The sequence below is a fragment of the Rhyacophila brunnea genome, unplaced genomic scaffold (assembly GCF_057557595.1).
Source record: "Rhyacophila brunnea isolate RB1 unplaced genomic scaffold, BYU_Rbru_1.0 scaffold_102, whole genome shotgun sequence".
In the NCBI taxonomy this organism is placed as follows: domain Eukaryota; kingdom Metazoa; phylum Arthropoda; class Insecta; order Trichoptera; family Rhyacophilidae; genus Rhyacophila; species Rhyacophila brunnea.
This window is the reverse complement of record NW_028232755.1, coordinates 563,651-582,425: the sequence shown is the minus strand read 5'-3', so window position 1 is coordinate 582,425 and position 18,775 is coordinate 563,651.

The window sequence follows — 18,775 nt, the reverse complement described above, 5'->3', positions numbered from 1 at the left end:
TTTGATAATCTGATTGATATCCAAGATATTACCATAAAATAAAAGTTGATAAAATTTGAAAATTAAATTTATATGTTAATTTTATATTCAAATCATTTTATGTAAACATTAATTTTATGCTTTTATACACAAAATTAATATATCAAACTGGTTAAAATATCTCAAGCATATTTTATATTTGTCATAAGTAACTTTATAGATTAAAAAAATTAATTATCGAAATATAATGAAAATTTTATCTATATTTTATACATATTTTGTAAATTAAAAGCTTGAAAAAAGTTTCTTTATTCATTGCTGGCAATATAATTTATTTAAAGAAATTATGCGGATTAATTTTATTATAAATATAGAATATATATTATGATCACTCTTTATGCGATATTTATTAAATCTTTTGAGTTGAAGCTCAGAAAATTTTAGCATGACAATGTTTACACAATATTTTTATACGCTTACCTGATAAATTATTTAAAATTTAATATATTTATTTGTAATTTCATACTCTAAATCTGCATATTTAATATTACTTACTTTTCATTGAACTTTTACATTTAGCCTTAGTTTTGGAGGCCATCTTTATCACATTGATGGGTATTCGGATTTATTTTCTCAATCTATATTTCACCATTATGTATCAATTTGAAATTATTGGTCTTCATTTTGCAAATAAAAATAAACTTGATGTGATTTATTTGTGTTTTTATATAAAAGGTATATGTATTTAGATTCGGTTTTAGTTTTAAACATATTACCTGTGTAACAAACGTTTTTAGCATATCTATTTATGATTGATAAGTACAAATTTATAAGCGATGTCTCTGATATTTGTTATTATTATAAATAAATCTTTTTTCAAACCTTCAAATAAATTTTCACCCGGGTCATCTTTACAAAATGGAAATCGTGATTTTTATATTTTGATTCTAAATCTATAAGTGAATTCATTTCTTAAAATTGTGATATTTATATGTAATATATACATTTAATTTAAATTTTAGTTTTAAAACTGAATTACCATATCGAAAAAAATATATTTTCTGTTATTAAAAGTGGGAGGATAAACTTTTAAATTTAATGCATAAGTGATCATTATTATGATTTATTATTGCGTTCATTGTATTTTTTATGGGTAAATCCATCAAAAATTTTTAACATGAAGTAGTTAAACCAAAAACAAGAAATATTTGTGTTAAATTTTTTACTTTCTATTTGATTTATAATATCATTTTAAATTATTTTAATTTTTAATTTTTTATTTTTTATTATATAACCAAATGCAAGATCTATTTTCTTTAAAATATAAAATTGGTGCATTAAAAATCTTTTTGTAAAGTATCATGTCCGTATGTAGGTGTGAAATGAAAAAAGCCAACAAAGCTAATCATAGACACAACGTTTTTACCTGCATAAAATAAGATTATATCTTATTTAAGGCTAGATTTTTGCATTAAATACAAAAAAATTGATTTGTAATGAAATATATAACATCGTAATTTGTATTAAAATTAATAGGGTATGCACATATTTTCTTAACTAATCATAAAAATTAGTTTCTAAGATCAGAATTCAAAAATATAATGATTTTTTTTCTAATAATATTACATATTGTCTTTGATTACCCACCTTTATTCGTTGTTTAATTCGAAGAAGTAAATAATTTTATGATTTTGCGGACCAATACACCATCTGAATCAAAGCTACAATGATGTCCATTTATAGTTATATGATTTTCGCATTCGAAATTCTCTAATATTCGATGGGCATGCTTGATATTAACAACCATATCGCCTGTATAATGTACGATAAACACTTGTTCTTTTTTTAAATAATGAATATTTTGCAAGGAATCATAATCCCAATCCTCAAGTATTTTTTTGGTGGCCCCTAAATAAAAGAAGTTGATTAAAAGCATCAATATTTTATGATCTTCATTTAAAAGCCTTCTAGTTGATACAAATGAACTTATAAGCACAATTTTGTCTATATCTGCCATTTTGTTGTTCTTTGTTTTGCTCTCAGAAATAAAACGAATATGCTCAATTGCTACAGCACCACCGAGTGAATATCCAATTATACTAACCTCTTTGCAATATTTTGTTCGGACGTATATTACACAAGCGTCAATATCAAAATTCACACCGATTTTTGTAAATATACACTCTGAATCACAATACTCACGATAATCAGGAATCAGCATATGTAAATGTTTTGCGACATGATCAAAATGAGAGAATGGGCAACCATTCAGATAATTATTTCTAAATCACAATTTCCATGCAAATATATGCAATATTTAGGCGATGGATTATTTTCTAAGTTTGGTTCAGTGGGTATAAACATAAAACATCCAATCTTTACACCATCCTCCGTTTCCAAAATTACATCATATATTAGTGAAGATCCATTGTTCATATAAAATCTTTCTGAATAACTTTTCGGCCCATCTTCTAACCGTACGGCAATAAATGAATTATTTGATTTTTGATTCGGTATGTGTTTTTTTGAGAAATTAATAGCAAATCCAACAATTATATACTTAAAAATCGATTATATAAAAGAAAATCAGCTCAAACTGCACATGGATTATTGAAATCTGTGTCTAAAAGGAGTATTTATTTCAAGAATATAAATTTGCCGAAAAGGGATAATTTATAATCAAGATTTGAAAAAACACGAAACATAAATGATTTAAATCGCACAAACTTTCTTTTTAAACTATTTACACAATTTGAGCGCAAATAAAATGACTTATAATAAAATTTCGCAACATTAATCGTAAAATAATTATTGATGTAACATGTTTGTCTGTCTGGGCAGATATTTCAATGATATATTTCTTATTTGATTATGAGGAATACATATCATGTCAATTTTTTAATTTATACAAATTTTGATTGAAATATACGAATACTGATAATTTTGCATTTTAATTTTTTATCTTTCTTCACCTCTAATTGTATATTTATGTAAAAATCATAAAATTGTGATAAAGAGAAATTTCTATGATAATAAAAAAAAGATATCCTTATTTTTGTCTTTTATTATACAAAAGTGACTTTTTAAGATCAGTATTACTAATTTACGAGACAATAGTCGTATCGTTTTGTGTAGCATCTGAAAAGCAACTTTGGACATCATAAAGCACATATATAAAAACTTCGAATTATCATTGGCTACCATATATCAATCCGTACATAAATTTCTAAAAACTGCATGCTTCTGTTTATATAAAATCTTGTAATAATTGTTTTTTAGGTAATTAATACATATATTTCAATAAACTTTCTTGAATTATAAAAAGCAAAATTTTCAATTAAAATACAATATTGATATTTGCATGGTGTTTAAAACTGCTAATATACATAAAAAAATTTCAACGACATATATGAACGTTAAATGTAAAATTTTACTTGAAAAATCAATAAAATACAATAAATAAATAAAAATTTCACCTGTAAACTTAACTGGTTTTCACAAAAACTAAGTTTTATGGTTTTTTTTTATAGAAATAAATTATAGATTTGATATATTTATTCATAAAAAAAGTAATATGCTTGTGAATAGCTTAGCACAACAGTGCACTTTTTCTTTCTCCTTTTGTATTTTTTTTTAATAAATATTTTAAGCTTAAGAAAATGTGCTCTATTTATGTTTTTAGTGTTATTCTTTGTTTTATATACAATTGTCTTTTTTTTCTTTCAAAACATTAAATTTTTTATTCATATATGTTTGCCTTTTTTCAAATCAAACAATGTCGCGCAACTTTTTGTGTTTTTTAATCAAAAATTGCATTTTATATATATAAAAAGATTCTTCGAGAAATTTCTAGTTTATTTAGGTTTACATGCGTCTCTTTTTTACTACAAGAACCATTATGAATGATATGAATAAACAATAAATCATTGTTTTAGACTTTAAAAATGCACCAACATATTTTAATAAAATAAAGAGGCGATAAAGTAATTCTATTGGCTTATGAATAATCAATAATTCATAAAATTATATATTAATCTATTGCAGTTACGGTTTTTTAAAAAGGAAAAGGGTTAATTTAGCAGGAAAAAACTACTTTCTAAGTAGCTCTTTGTAATTCTCTACAGTAACAGAATCCAAATGTATTTTTTGTGCCAGTTATATAAATGGTACTGAAAGCCCAACTGACTATTACATGATGCTGCGCATGGATTATATCATTTAAGGCGCTAAAATAGAACACGGATTTTATAAACAGAATGTAGTCGATTAAAAAATTATGCCTAATGAAATTGTTTATAAATGACTATTAAATAAATATTTATTACGAAAGATTACAACGACAGGCATTAAAAACATACGTATTTTGATTTTTTTTCAATATTTTTTCTATTTAAGTTCTCTTGTATTATGTAGACTGAAGTATAATTCGAAATTGAACAAATATATTGTGTGCATCATTTATGTGATATTAATCAAAGGATTGATTGCGTTGTTTTTCCCATCTTGTTCTTTACTCAAACCAGACCGTTTCGTGAAGATCTTACATCTAAACATGTAAGGCATGATATCAACCTTGTGTTTTATGTATGTTTTAATGTTTTTTACATGCATCATTGGCTAAATTTGGTATTTTGCGATTTTATTTTGCTAATTGTGGTATCTGTATTAAAATCTATGTATATTTCATTTTTATGAATTCTGGCATATAATTATATTTATTGCGAAATTCTTGTTGAGAGCCATCGAAAAATAAAATATTATGTTATTTGGTTTTTTTTTATTGCATAGCAAACTCTTTACCTAAAATTAGCATAATTTTTTCTACAATAAGTTTGAAAAAGTGAACATTGCAATATTTAACATGCAAAACTATTCAAAGGTGGTAACAATGAATTTTCATCTCAAAATATTATATATTACATCAGACAAAAAAGTTGTCTAAATCTAGATAACTAATGGAACGAATTTTAATAATTAGATAAAATTTTTTAAATATATTCATATCTACTTGACAATAAAATATTTTAGGTGTTATTAGCCAAGGTTTCCCATCAATATATTATAATTACAATTTTAATTTTTAAAAGGGTTGTTTTGCTTTTTAATAAAATGTGGTTTAACCTCTGATAAACAATTTTACTTAGAGACCATCTCGTAAAATAAACTGTAATCCATGTTAGGATTCCTAAATATCTCATATATTAAATTTATATCTACGATTGTTGCGGTTTCTAATACCTTCCACACACCACTTTCTTTGTAAAATGATCCGTGCATTAAATTTAAGTTGTCCATAGAGTCCAAATATGCAATAAAACCGATTAAAGTATATTCTTTTTGGTCATGCACAAAAATATCAAGAATTTCATCTGGTTCTAATATATTTTGTGAATCTGGATTATCCTGTAATTTCGAGTAAAGATAAAAATTGAGATATTTAGGATAAAGAATGCCTGGCTCTAGTGTTATTGCCTCATCTAAATAATTATCACCACCTTTATATACGTTCAAAAACTTGATAGTCCGTGCAAAATAGGATCTTAAGCTATTATAAAAAGAACTTCCTAGCAATTTTTTGCAATTATTATTAATGAAAAAGAACATGTTCGCCAATTTAATACATATTTTCTCGATATTTTTTATTTTCTTAATTTGAAGTTCCGTAGATTCTTCTTTGATTGCATTTTCCTTTTGTTCGGTTAATTTTACGATTATAACATCGATCAGAATAAAAGTAATATTACCGAAATTTATTTTCTTGCTTTTTGTGTGGGAGGTCAAATCATTAAATAGTTCTTCGGTATCTAAATTTCCGTGCATTTCTTGTATCTCTATAGTCTTAAAATATCTTTTCAACTTTATACATTCTGAAATTTCTACATCAAGTGTAAAAATGAAATTTCTAAAATCGACGAGCATGTATAAATTTTTGAATAAAATACTGTAAATTTGTCTAAGATTTCTGCGATCCACTATTTTAAAATTCTCCGTAACTTTCTTTTCTATACTGCTCATTTCTTTTACTTCAAAAGATCTTTGTTGATCTTCATTGGCACTGTTAAAATTTGGTTCAAGTTCACAGTCATGAGTTTTTTCTTTCCTAATCCAGTAAATAAATCCTATGACGATTACTACAACGATAACCACAATTACTATTGGATATTCCAATTCTATGGTAAACATAAAATCTATGGGTAATAATTTATGAATTTAAAAATAAATTATTAAAGGAGATGATAAATATATGCAAAAACGAATTTTATTTCAGATAAAAAGATAAGCAAAATTTTAAAATATAATGAAAAATATGCCAAATTTGAATGTAAATATTTTAAGACGCATTATTCACATATATATCGATACATAGATTATGTCTATACATTCCATCTTCAAAGAAATAAAAGTATTATATTATGAACTTCGATAATTATAAACTCCTAAAATTATTCTTGATCTCTTTTTTTTTAAATATTATATTTTTGAAATGACTTATACGTTTTGTTTTATAAACATAAAAAATGGGGTGGCTGTTTTTAAAAAAATAATGAAATTATGATTTTTTATTCAATTATATTCTTCTATATGTTTCATTATAAAATAAATGAAGTGATTTTATTGTAATTCAAGCAATAGCACCTTTCTTTATTTTTTATTGATCATTCCAAATATGGATCTCGTTATAGGAACGTTTCTTATTGCTACAGGGTAAAGTCTCATCTCTTCACCCTGATGATCTTATATTTATATTTTTTTATTCTCTATATTAAACCATTATAAATATGTTACTTTCACGCATTTTATTTGTACTTTCATTCACATTGTATTTTATAGGATATAAAATTTTATTGTTATATGTCTTGCGTTATTTAAGATATAAGCAGAAAGATAAGAAATAAAATCTAAAAGTTAGAGATTTATGTATTTAATTTATTAATAATTAGATAATTGTTTTATTTAATAACATATTTTTTCTTCATCTATTCTTTAATTTAATTACACATGAATATTCGCCTAGATAATAAAATCGTGTTTTTTTAATATAAGGAGAAAATTATTATACCTAGGCTCTCTTTTTTTTTATAAAATAAAATATATTTTTTGATCTTCTACATAGTTTATATAAGAACGAAATATCAAAGTGTCAATATAAATTGATAAATAACACGAATAAGTTTGCAAAATTACTATAATTACATGTTTTTTTCGAGTTTAGAATATTCATGTTTAATTCCTTAAATTTATAACTATATATGAAATATTAATCAAATAAAAATAATCCTTTCATGTGAAAAGTATGTCTCTTTTCTTATTTTGTGTTTTTTTTATATTTTTTCAAAATATTTTATATGTTTTATAAAATAAAAAAGTTTATATATTATTTCTACATATAATCTTAATATTTAATAAAAATCAGTTGTAAAAGGTCAACATAATATCTGTGTGATATAGAAAAAGTATTATTAACATTGAATTACTTATATTTCGGCAAAAAGTTGAATATACCAGCAAATATTAAACCTATATCTTTAACGAATTTTTTCACGCTAAAATGTATTGCTTATTATGGTGTTTTTTGCTTAAAAATACACATTATCTTGGTTTTCACAAAAAATAAGTTTGCCTTCTTGCATTAAATTATTTTACTTACTCGTTGATCGATTAAAAAACTGGCATCATGCCTTTAAATTCCTTCGTAAAAAAATATGTGATTATTATCTATATATAATTATTAAGAGATTCTCAGACTTATTATCATATAAATAATTAAATGTGGCATTCAATTTTACAAATTTCAAAATCAATATACTATCTTCAGCAGACCTATTTTTAAGACCCGCAATGTTTCGTATTTAAAATATATTTATATATAGTGAACCCTATTTTATGTAAATATGACATGTAAAACTGTATTTTTTGATAAATACTGCAGCCATGAAACATCATAAAATTGTATTTTCTATCGATTTGAATTAATAAAAAATTTTAGCTCCGATTAATAATATATATAAGTAAAAATTTATTATAATAAATATATGTGTTAAGAAAACAAACATATAATCACTTGGAAGTAAATTAAAGCGATTCAAAATTGAAAAAGTGTATCAAGTAAATTTATTTATGAATTAATCATAATAATATTTTTCTAGAAGAATGCGTATGTTATTTATCTGCCCGTGGTCTATAGAAAATGTCATTTTTTACATATGAAGCAATCTTTTATATAGGGTTATATCTCTCATCACAATATATGACATGCGAAATATTTTTATTAATTCTACTCATTTGTATATTTTGCGATAATCTGAAAAAACCAGATTCGAAGTTAAGAATTGTGTGAGCTCAATAATGCCGAAATAAAAAAAATTAACTTATTATAGAAATTCAATTTATGTTTTATGTTTTTCGAATGAAATTGGACTATGAATTAATATATATTTTTTCATCCGCGTATTTTTTTTTAATTACTTATCTAAAGCCCATATTAGCATTTTTTTTGTTTGATTACAATTTTATCTCAACATTAAAAAAAGATTGGTGAATATTTTTTCTGCTATTATAAACTTGATTCCGGGGTTAAAATTTAAGTATTTTTAAACTATTGTTTTACTTTCACGTTTTCAGAACATATATGATTGTTAATATATTTCTTGAAATACTCGCATTATCTCTATTGTAAAATTCTAAACTTGCATATAAGAAAAAATGTTTTTGAATTTAACATGTGTGCATCACTTTGCATCACCATCATATTTTATTTTAAGATATGTAAGCATATAAGAAAGATTCGCGTTTTTTAAGAATAAGATTTGAAAAAGATTTTATAAATATTAAATTTTCATTTCCCTAACTTTTTATTTATGGGTTAAGTTTATTTTTATCAATTTCATCCATTGTAATGTAGTCAGCCCATTGGTAACATTGCACGACTTCTTGATACATATTTTTACAACTTGTCCTGATCTATCTTCATCAACTGCTCTTCTTCGCTCAAATATGATGATTTCAAGTGTCTTGCTTATATCTCTATAAAATTATTTATATATGTATTTATCACACATATTTTGGTATTTCAATTCTACGGCATATCCTTTTATTACACGAACAATTGATAGAGAACATGCGTATGATGATTATAAAGCGATTTTGTAAAAAAAATACCACTAATATTATTCTATTGGTTAATTTTTATTTAAATCAGTCTTTCTTGAAAATTATTATTTTATCATTGTTAGATCTATTGGCCTATGGAAAATAATTAAAATTTAGTTTTTGAATGTCTTATTAGTGTTTTTGTTTATTCCACTAATCTTAAAAAAAATATGCTCAACTTAATGCTTCCTCTAATTTACTATTTATACTGTAGAAATGTGGATTGTGAAGGACCGCTCCATATCAATTTATGTAAAAAATGAATTTTATTTTTGGATAATAATCTTACAATCACTATTAAGTTTTTCACAATTTACGTGTTATATTAGAAACTTGAATTATATATATCAATATCTAAATAATAATTAAGCCCATTATAATTTTATTGTTTTATGGGTTGATTTTCTTTTTATCGATTTTATCTATTTAGACGTGTCAGCCCATTAGAAATAATGTACAACTCCTTGATGCATCCATTGACACCTTCCTCTGATCTATCTTCATCAACTGCTCTTCTTCTCACAAATGAGATGAGTTCAAGTGTCTTGCGGAGTGTGAAAGCTTGCATGTATGCTTCTACTTCGTCTGGTATTTTTTACTCCTTAATATATTTTTTATGATATTTTGTGACCACCCGATCCCAAGTCATCACATATGGTATTATTCTTGTTTTAAATTTGTAAATTAAACCAAGTTCATTTGCCAAGATGTCATACTTCCTATATTTTTCATTCTCAACTTCAGTCAAGTTATCAAGGCTAGTTATACCTATTTCAATCAGCGTAATCATATTTTCTTTTTTATCGTATAGAAAAATATCAAGTCTATTTTTTTGATGTAAATATCCGTTTTAATTCGGGTTTCAACTTTTATTTCAGCATTTTCGTTTTCGCAGATCTCATGTACTTAGTGAGTTCAGATCTTTTTGGTTTTATTGAGTTGTATCGTCTTGATAGGAGGAAATGGAGACACCTTACGATTTCATTGTGTCTTCGCGTGTAATCATGCCCTAACATTTTCTTGCATCTTGTTGCAAGGTGATCAATTGTTTTCATAGCTTCATTACAGTGTGGGCATTTTATCCTCTCACCGAAAAACACGTTTCTGTCTTGAATAAAAAAGAACTTTCCTTCTTCACTTGGTTTAATGTTGCCATCTTTTATCCATCTTGATGATCCAACAATATCAACCATATCATTATTCTTAGCTTCAAAAAGTTTTTGGTGTAATGGTAATTCCTTTATTTTACACAATAAACTTTCTTGCTGCTTTTTCTCCAGTGTTTCGGAGTCGGTGATGTTAGCATGATATTTATTTTTAAGATATTTCTTAATTAGTGAGAGATGTGTCTTGTTATCTTTTTCTACTTTGAGAATTGCGGTCTTCCTCGGTGAACTGTTTTTACTGTTTTCAAGCAGATTTTTTAGCTGGTAGATCATCTTCTCAGCTTTAAATTCGATATTACATAGCCCACGTCCTAGTTCATTTCTCTTTATATATAATCTTTGTTTATTACTAGGCTGGGAGTGAATAAAAATTTGTTTAAAATATCTCTTATCTTATCATCAAGTTTGATGTATTCTTCTGGTTCTAATTTTAATACGCCCATATGGTAATTTATGAGTGATGTTTCATGTTCATTAATGGCTTTAAATAAATTCCCAGCATTAAGTTTAGTCTTACATAAATTTCTTATTCGATTTATTATTATTTCTGCAATTATATCAATAGTATCCAACTTTAGCACCAATTTGCTATTCACAATTACTTCAAGATATTCATAGGCTGCCGGGCCTTCTATAAATGTTTCTACATCTGCACATATTTCATGGTTAGTGGCTGATTTGTTTTTGTTTATTTCAAGGCCTACTGCATTAAAGAAGGTTAGTATTTCGTCTGTCATGAGTTTAAGTGTTTCTGGAGTTTTTGATATTAATTTGAGGTCATGTATGAAGATAGGTGATTTGTTGTATATGAGTTTTTATCGTTCAGTACACTCACCCCTGGAAAGCGTTCATTTAATTTTCTGCTTAAGGGGTCAATACATAGAACGAATAAAAAGGGTGACAGACTATCTCCCTGTAGTATTCCTTTATTTATTCTTTTATTCATGATTTAATCTCCATTTAATCATAACGATATACTCCATTTACTTGTAATCTTTCTTATGAAAGATGTTATCCATGCTGGTAGATTCAAATTTTCAATACATGCATGTAGGTAGTTATGTTCTACTGAGTCAAACGCCTTTTTTACATCAATCCACGTTGTATATAAATTATTTCCATACTCTTTATTTATCGCAATATTGATAAGAGCTTGTTCTTTTGCTCCTTGAACGCGCCTTATTGTCCCTAACTGATTTTCTGCAATTAATTCTCTTGTCTCTACTTCATACTGAATTATTTTTGAGACCGCTTTTGTCGTTAATTTATATAAATTAGACATACATGTTATTGGTCTAAATTCATTTCCTATCTTGACATCTTCTTTTGGTATAAGGTATGTAGTGCCTGAGTAAAACCATTCTTCCTGGTTTTTATTTTTTAAACTTTCATCTGAATATGATCTGGTATATATATTTATGAAGACACGTCATTTTTTTAATGAAGAAATTAAAGATTCCATCTGGCCCAGTAGCTTTCCAGTTTGGCAGTGATTTTATTATATTATCAAATTCAATCTCTGTTATAAAGCAAATTTTTTCCTGTTTTTGGACAGGTAGAAATAGGCATAGGTAATCGTTATAATTATTTTTGTTGTGATTTTCCGTGCCTTTTTCCCACATTTTCATCCAAAATTTTTTGATTTGTTTATCTGAAGCTTCGATTGAATATCTTTTGTTTTGTGTCAATCCTCTGTAAAAAGGTCTTCTATTGCGCTCAAAGCAGTTATTTTCTCTGGTAAAGTCACATCTTTTTTTGTACAGCTCTATTTTTTTCTTTAATATTCTAATATTTTCTGTAAAAATATTTAACACTGTTTAAAGATGACCATCTATGTCTAGGATCATGTTTATTGACCGCATTATTTTTCTTTATTTTTTTACTTCATATTCTTTAACTTCACTGCGTTTATTTTTATATAATTCTAGTCCATCTCTTATTCTTTCTTGTAGCAAAATTTTTTCTGAAATATATTTAATATCTTTTTTTGTTCGTTTTGTGAGGCGTTTGTAAGTCTGTTGTGCGGTTTGTAGCAACATCGGACATATTCTTGGGATTTCGGGTGGATGTAATTGTCCCTATTATCATATTAATAGTTTGGAGAGTACTAGTGTCAACTTTGTAGTATGGGATTTTCCTTGTTCTTTCGAATTCAACGATATTTGCCTTTTTTAAGCTTTCGTATATTTCATTGAATTTCCTTCTACATAAGTCGAATCTTCTTTACTCTTCAATTCCAAAATGGGATGGATCGCTTATTTTGCTCTTTTTGCGTTTTTGACGTTTTCGGCATCAAATGTTTGACAACCGACTTCTTTCCATTTTGGTCTATTAATATTCTCATCGCTCGTCTTTTGAGTTCCTGTTGGGACAAATTAGATTGGAATTTTCCGTTGTAATATTTTTGGAGTTTATCCCTTTCCGAAGCGTGGCATACGATGGAAGCGTATTAGGATTGCCGCATAGGTATCTTGAATCCATTCATCCGACGAAGATTCTGTTGAAGTAAAGATCGATTCTAGTGTCAGATGTCTTGTTGATGTTTTTAAGGAGGTTTGTGCATGTTCCGTTTCCAATACATCTTTTTTCTCGGTTACAGCCGCAGTTTCGCATGATTTATCTTTGTAGTGCTCTGCTTCTGATTTTTCTGTTTCACCCATCCTTATTTCCTATCCCTTTTAGTAAAAAATTTTACATATAAAACATAGAATTTTTATTTTGAAACCATGCAGATATTGTGCTATGTAAAGGGAATAATTATAAAGATCCTATGCAAAATTGTAAAATAAGTTAAGCAATCATAAAAAGACATTTTTTATGCATAAATTTATTTGAGAAATTAAATGAAAAGCCTCATCAATCCGTGAAACATTAAGTTTTTAAATATCAACAACTGTAAAAACATCGAATTTATAGCCTCTTCAATACAGACGTTTTTTTTAAAAAGTCCCCTTTATTTTGTCTTTTAACGTGTGTTACAGTTAGCCTTTTATATTATATTTTAATATTGATACAAACTTTATGGAATACTTTGTTTTCAAACTTTAACATATATAAATGAGTTTATGGGATTTTTTTGAATATTAAAAAAATATATTTATCTAAAATTATATTCTTTATAGATCAAAAATTGCATGTTAGCACATAAGAAATAAGAATATATTTTTCGTCTTTTACTATGCTAAAATAATATCATCTGCCTATTTCGAGTTTATTTTACGCGTAAACTTGCATTTAATGCTTAATAGTTTTGATTTTTTAATTTTTAAAGATTTTTCACCCAAACGTAATTAAACTATTTTTTTGATTTTAAATCAAAGATTAGAAATATTTTCATTTGTATTTATAAAGAATTTACGAATGAAATGTTCCTATAAAGATAGTTTGATTTGTCAAGCTCACATTACATTTTTTTCAACTTAATTTATTTTTTTATGATAGATTACACTTCTTGAGCATAAAAAAATGTAATATTTTTTTTTTCTATATTGTTTGGTAAAATGTATCTGTTTTTTGTGTCATTTCTATATGCACAAACTTTATTTTCAATTTCCCGATGGTAAACCAAAGATACTATGTGCGTTTTTTTTATGTTTATAAATTATAATATCATATTAGCCCAAGTTTAATTTAATGATTATACGATAAATTACAATCAAGAGATAAAAGAAGCGTTCGAACCAAATGAAAAAAAATTGATGTTTTTTTGTAAAATCATATTCAGCAACTATTAACGATCAAATGCAATCTGAGAATTTTTTTGTAATCTGAATTAAACCAGTGCCACAAATTATTAAAATGTGCTATTATCATAACACAAATTTTTTATTCTGAAAGATTTTTTATAAAACTATACAGCTCCATTTTATATATTTATGCATTTTCAATCGATGGAATTAAATCAACGTACTATAAAACAACATAAAAAATTAAATGGTTTAAGAACACTCAAATTAAAATACCTTTGCCGTATTTAGTAATCAGAAAGGATAAAACTATCGTGAAGTCCCTATTTAGATCTCATATTTCTATGCATAAAAAACGTTTGTTATTAATATAATCCAAATTTTTTTTTTACAAAGGCGATTTTTAAAAAACCATTAGTTGATATCTTTAGTATTACATTGCAATTTAAAAAAACCGGATAACCTAGATTTATGAAGCAAAGTTAGAACTTGGCCTATCGGTATTTACTCAATTGATGATATACAAAAGCAATGTTTAAAAATAAAAATTATTCAAATGCAGTAAATACGAGTAAAACAAAAGCAACATATATTTGTACATTCGAGCTACATACTTTCCAAAAATAAGTCTTATTTTCAGACCTAACAGCCTTTAAACAGAAAATCCGGATAAACCTAATATTTAATTAAAAACTTCAATCATATACTTTGAAAATTATCCCGTAGTTTTCTAAAATTTCACTATAAGAAATTCAAAAAATTAAATTAGGCCGATTTATTAAAATTATAAGAATTTGTAACTTTAGATTAAAAATAAATTATGAATAAAAATTGAAAATATAAATTAAAATAATCCTATACATTTATGAAAAATAAGAAATAGTCTGAAAACACTTAATTCAAAAGATAATTGAAACGAAAGGGTGGAAATAAATACGACGCAAGAATAAAAACGGATCTAAATTACATCGACCACACATTTTCGTGTACGATAAGAAGAATCACTTCATAACGTTAATGGAAATATAAATAACGGGAATTTACAATCTTAAGAATGTTGAAAATGAAAAACCAAGAAAATACGATCTATTAGCAAATAAAATCATCCAAACTTATAATAATGAAATCAAATATTGCCAAACGTCATAACTTGGGATAGGCGTAAAAATACCAAAAATCATATTTTAAGTTGTTAGGAATGCTAACTGAAGCGGAAGCATACGCATTAATAATAGGATTGAGGACGACACTTGAACTAAAAAATCTTATGAGAAGAAGATGCGTCGAGTAAGCATGTAAAGATGATGCGGGAAAGAAGTATTAGTCAAATCAGTTCTATAAAGCAATCTAAAATTTTGCTTGAACAACTTTTAAGTGTTTAAAATCAATTCAAATCCATGAAATAAATAGAAAGGATTTGAGAATTCATGCAAGATAATACTTTTTAGTAATGAATAGTAGAAATTCACGAATATTATTCTTATTTCCGTAAAAGTTGGTATTTTATATTTTAAATGGTTTAGGTATAATTTATTTGTGTTTTTATAAGCAAAATATGAAATATAATGTAAACAATGATATAAGAATCTATCTCATATGTTATAATTTGGAAGGTGTGGTAACATAATATCATAAAATGGATCTGAAATAACCATGAAGTAACTAACCAGATTGAGGTATATATAAAAACCTTGGAATTATGAGAAATCATTGAATTAATTATTCTTTAACGGAGGATAAGTGTTAAAAAAGATCTCAGAGAATATATTACAGCTGAAAATATCAATAAGCTGTGCGCACGAGAGATCAAAAAAGTTGTGCTTGAGAACAAAAACCATAACAAATATTTGGCCCCAAAATAAATAAAATTATATTTTAGAATGGGTAATATTATATCAAAACATATATCTTGGAAATTTTATAGAGACATTGAGTACTAGAAAAAACCCTTCATTCGATAGATACTGAATAATCACATGCCTATTTTGTTTGTTGAAATCTTTATATAAATATACCATTTTTAAGTCTTATATTAAATATACAATACAACTTTTACTTTTTTTATTTTACACCTACTTATTAAGGGATTTTGAAAAATAGAACCCTGGTAGAACCCAAAATTTATAATGATCTATTTATTAAAGTATTTAGTTTCCAAATGAGGGTTTATATTCAATTTCGCATATTCAGAAATTTCTATGGTTAATATATAATTTAAAGCTTTTTTCTGGCATTAACAAAGCTGGCCGCCTCTATCTTCATTAGGAACAATAATTTTTAAATTTACTTGATTTAATAAATATTTTTTTATTGTGCTCAAAATCAATTATAATATAAATTAAATATCATATTGATAACAATACAATTTAATGTATTTAAAATAAGTTTTAGAAAGAGAAGACAAGTGGTAAATATTGCCGTATTATAAGTAAATTTACGGGGTAACAAAGTCTAAAAATCACTTGATCGTATCATCTTGGCTTCATTTTAAATAAATTATATTTCCAATTATTTTACATAATTTCGATTTTAAGAAAATTTACATGGTAAACTGTTTATTTTTAACCCTTCTTATGAATTAAACTTAAATTATGCCGATATATGAAATATTTCGTTCATATTCTCAGAATACAGTTTCTATGAAATATAAATTCCAAAAAATCAATATATTTATGATAATAAAGATATAACTATTGGAATAAAATTTATATAGACTTGCTGTAGCAAGATACTTGAACTCATCTCATTTGAGAGAAGAAGAGCAGTTGATGAAGATATATCAGGGGAATATACCAAGAGATTGATCAAAGAGTTGTGCAATATTTCAAATAGGATGACTAAGGCAACAATAGATTGAATTGATAAAAAGAAACTCAACCCATAAAAAAAAAATATTTTATTTAGACTTGCTGTAAAGCTATTTAAACAAAATTATGGGAAAAATTAATTATTAGAAAAACTTAAATATAATAAATGAACCATTTACTTTAAAGATACGACCTACGTATCGATCTATTTTATTTAAAGGTTATTTTTGGCCATAAATTTTTATTCTCTAATCAAATTTTATTTTATTTTTTAAAGTTTGAAAATGTACATTAATTTGTTTTTTTTTGCTTCCAACTACAAAAAATTTAAATATTATAAAATCACGATTGTTCAAAATAATTTTTTAAAATTATAATGTTTATAAGATAAAAGTGAGGCTATTAAAGAGCAAGATTTTTAATCATATGAGCCTAGTTTAAATGTATTCTCAGTTTTATACTTTATTTGATTGTTTATTTTATCTTCGTGTGATTATTTTAATTTATTTTGTACTAATAAATTGGATTTTTTAGATTTAAACTCACTTTAACTATCATTGAATTTTATATATCAAAAATCGATAAATCTTTAAAAATTTATGTTTTTTTATTAAATGAAATATTATCCATTTTTTAGACGAATTTTCCGTTGATTTAAGTAATACTGTTATACAACCTACCAATAAGAACTTTATGTAATCTAAAGACCAATAAAAAAATATTTGTCCGTAAATCATTTTTGTTATCTCAACCCCTATAAATTATTTTGATACGTCAGAGTGGATTTTTTACTTAACTAAACCAAATTACGTAAGAGTATCAAATTATGTTGCTTACTCTGTAAAGATAAATAATTTCAAATTTTAATCAATGATTCTTGCAATTTTGTTTGGATTCGATAATATAATTCCACAGATAACGAAAGAATAAATATTATTTTAAATTTTACCCTAGAGTCTTATTTTTCGATAATCTATTCTAAAATAGAAACATAATCGATGTTATTACAATTAATTTTTTTTTTGGATACATCTTTCATTATTTTTCAAAAAATTTTATCATATAGCTACCAACCATATATTTATCATGTGTTAATTTGATTTTAATCTATTTAAATTTTTCATGTGAAACTTTGGATTTCTCTATAATATATTAGCGCGATACTTATTTCTGAATCATCATCTTATAAACATACCTGCATATATCTTCTTCTTTAAAGGCTGGAAGTATGCATACAATTTGTTTTCTTACTTCTAAAACTAGATTCAAAAAAAATAATGGTTTTTATTTGAACACGTCAATTGTTTCACCGATACGAGGGAATAATCATGTCATACCAATACGAATTGATCACCTGCACTTGTCTTCAGGAATCGAGTCAACTGATTTCAGCGTCATAATAAAGTGCGTGCATGTTTAAAACCGAAAGCTTTATTTTACAGCGGCTCAGCCTAACAGTTTTTGCTGTATCTTGCAGCCAATGCATTAATTACCAGTTTGGTAATATATCAATGTACTTACATGATGGGAATCGAACCCAGTTAAAAAAATGATTCTAATCAAATCTATCTTTCTTGGGGACTACGGGGTTTGAACCCGTGACTAATGCTAGCGAGGCAGCGTAACACCCGCTCTTCCACTGAGCTAAACCCCCCTAGAATAGGGGGTAACGAGAATATATTTGAAAGAAAGGTGTTACTGGACAAATTTGTGAATATAGAACATCTAAGAAGGAGTGATTTAATCATAAAAGATAAAAACTTTCATTGGAATTATCAAATAAGGAAGTTTGTACAGAAATAATGCGGTTAAAAATAAAAAATAAACATTGGAAATGGGTAAAGTAATATCTCAAAGGTGAGGAGCAAACCGCTAGCGTAAAATAAGAAAATACATCGAGCTAACCACCAATAAAATAATAGCTGGCGACCATGTATGACTTAAAAAAAGATAATACATATTGATAGAGAAAAAGAAAAGTTGAAAG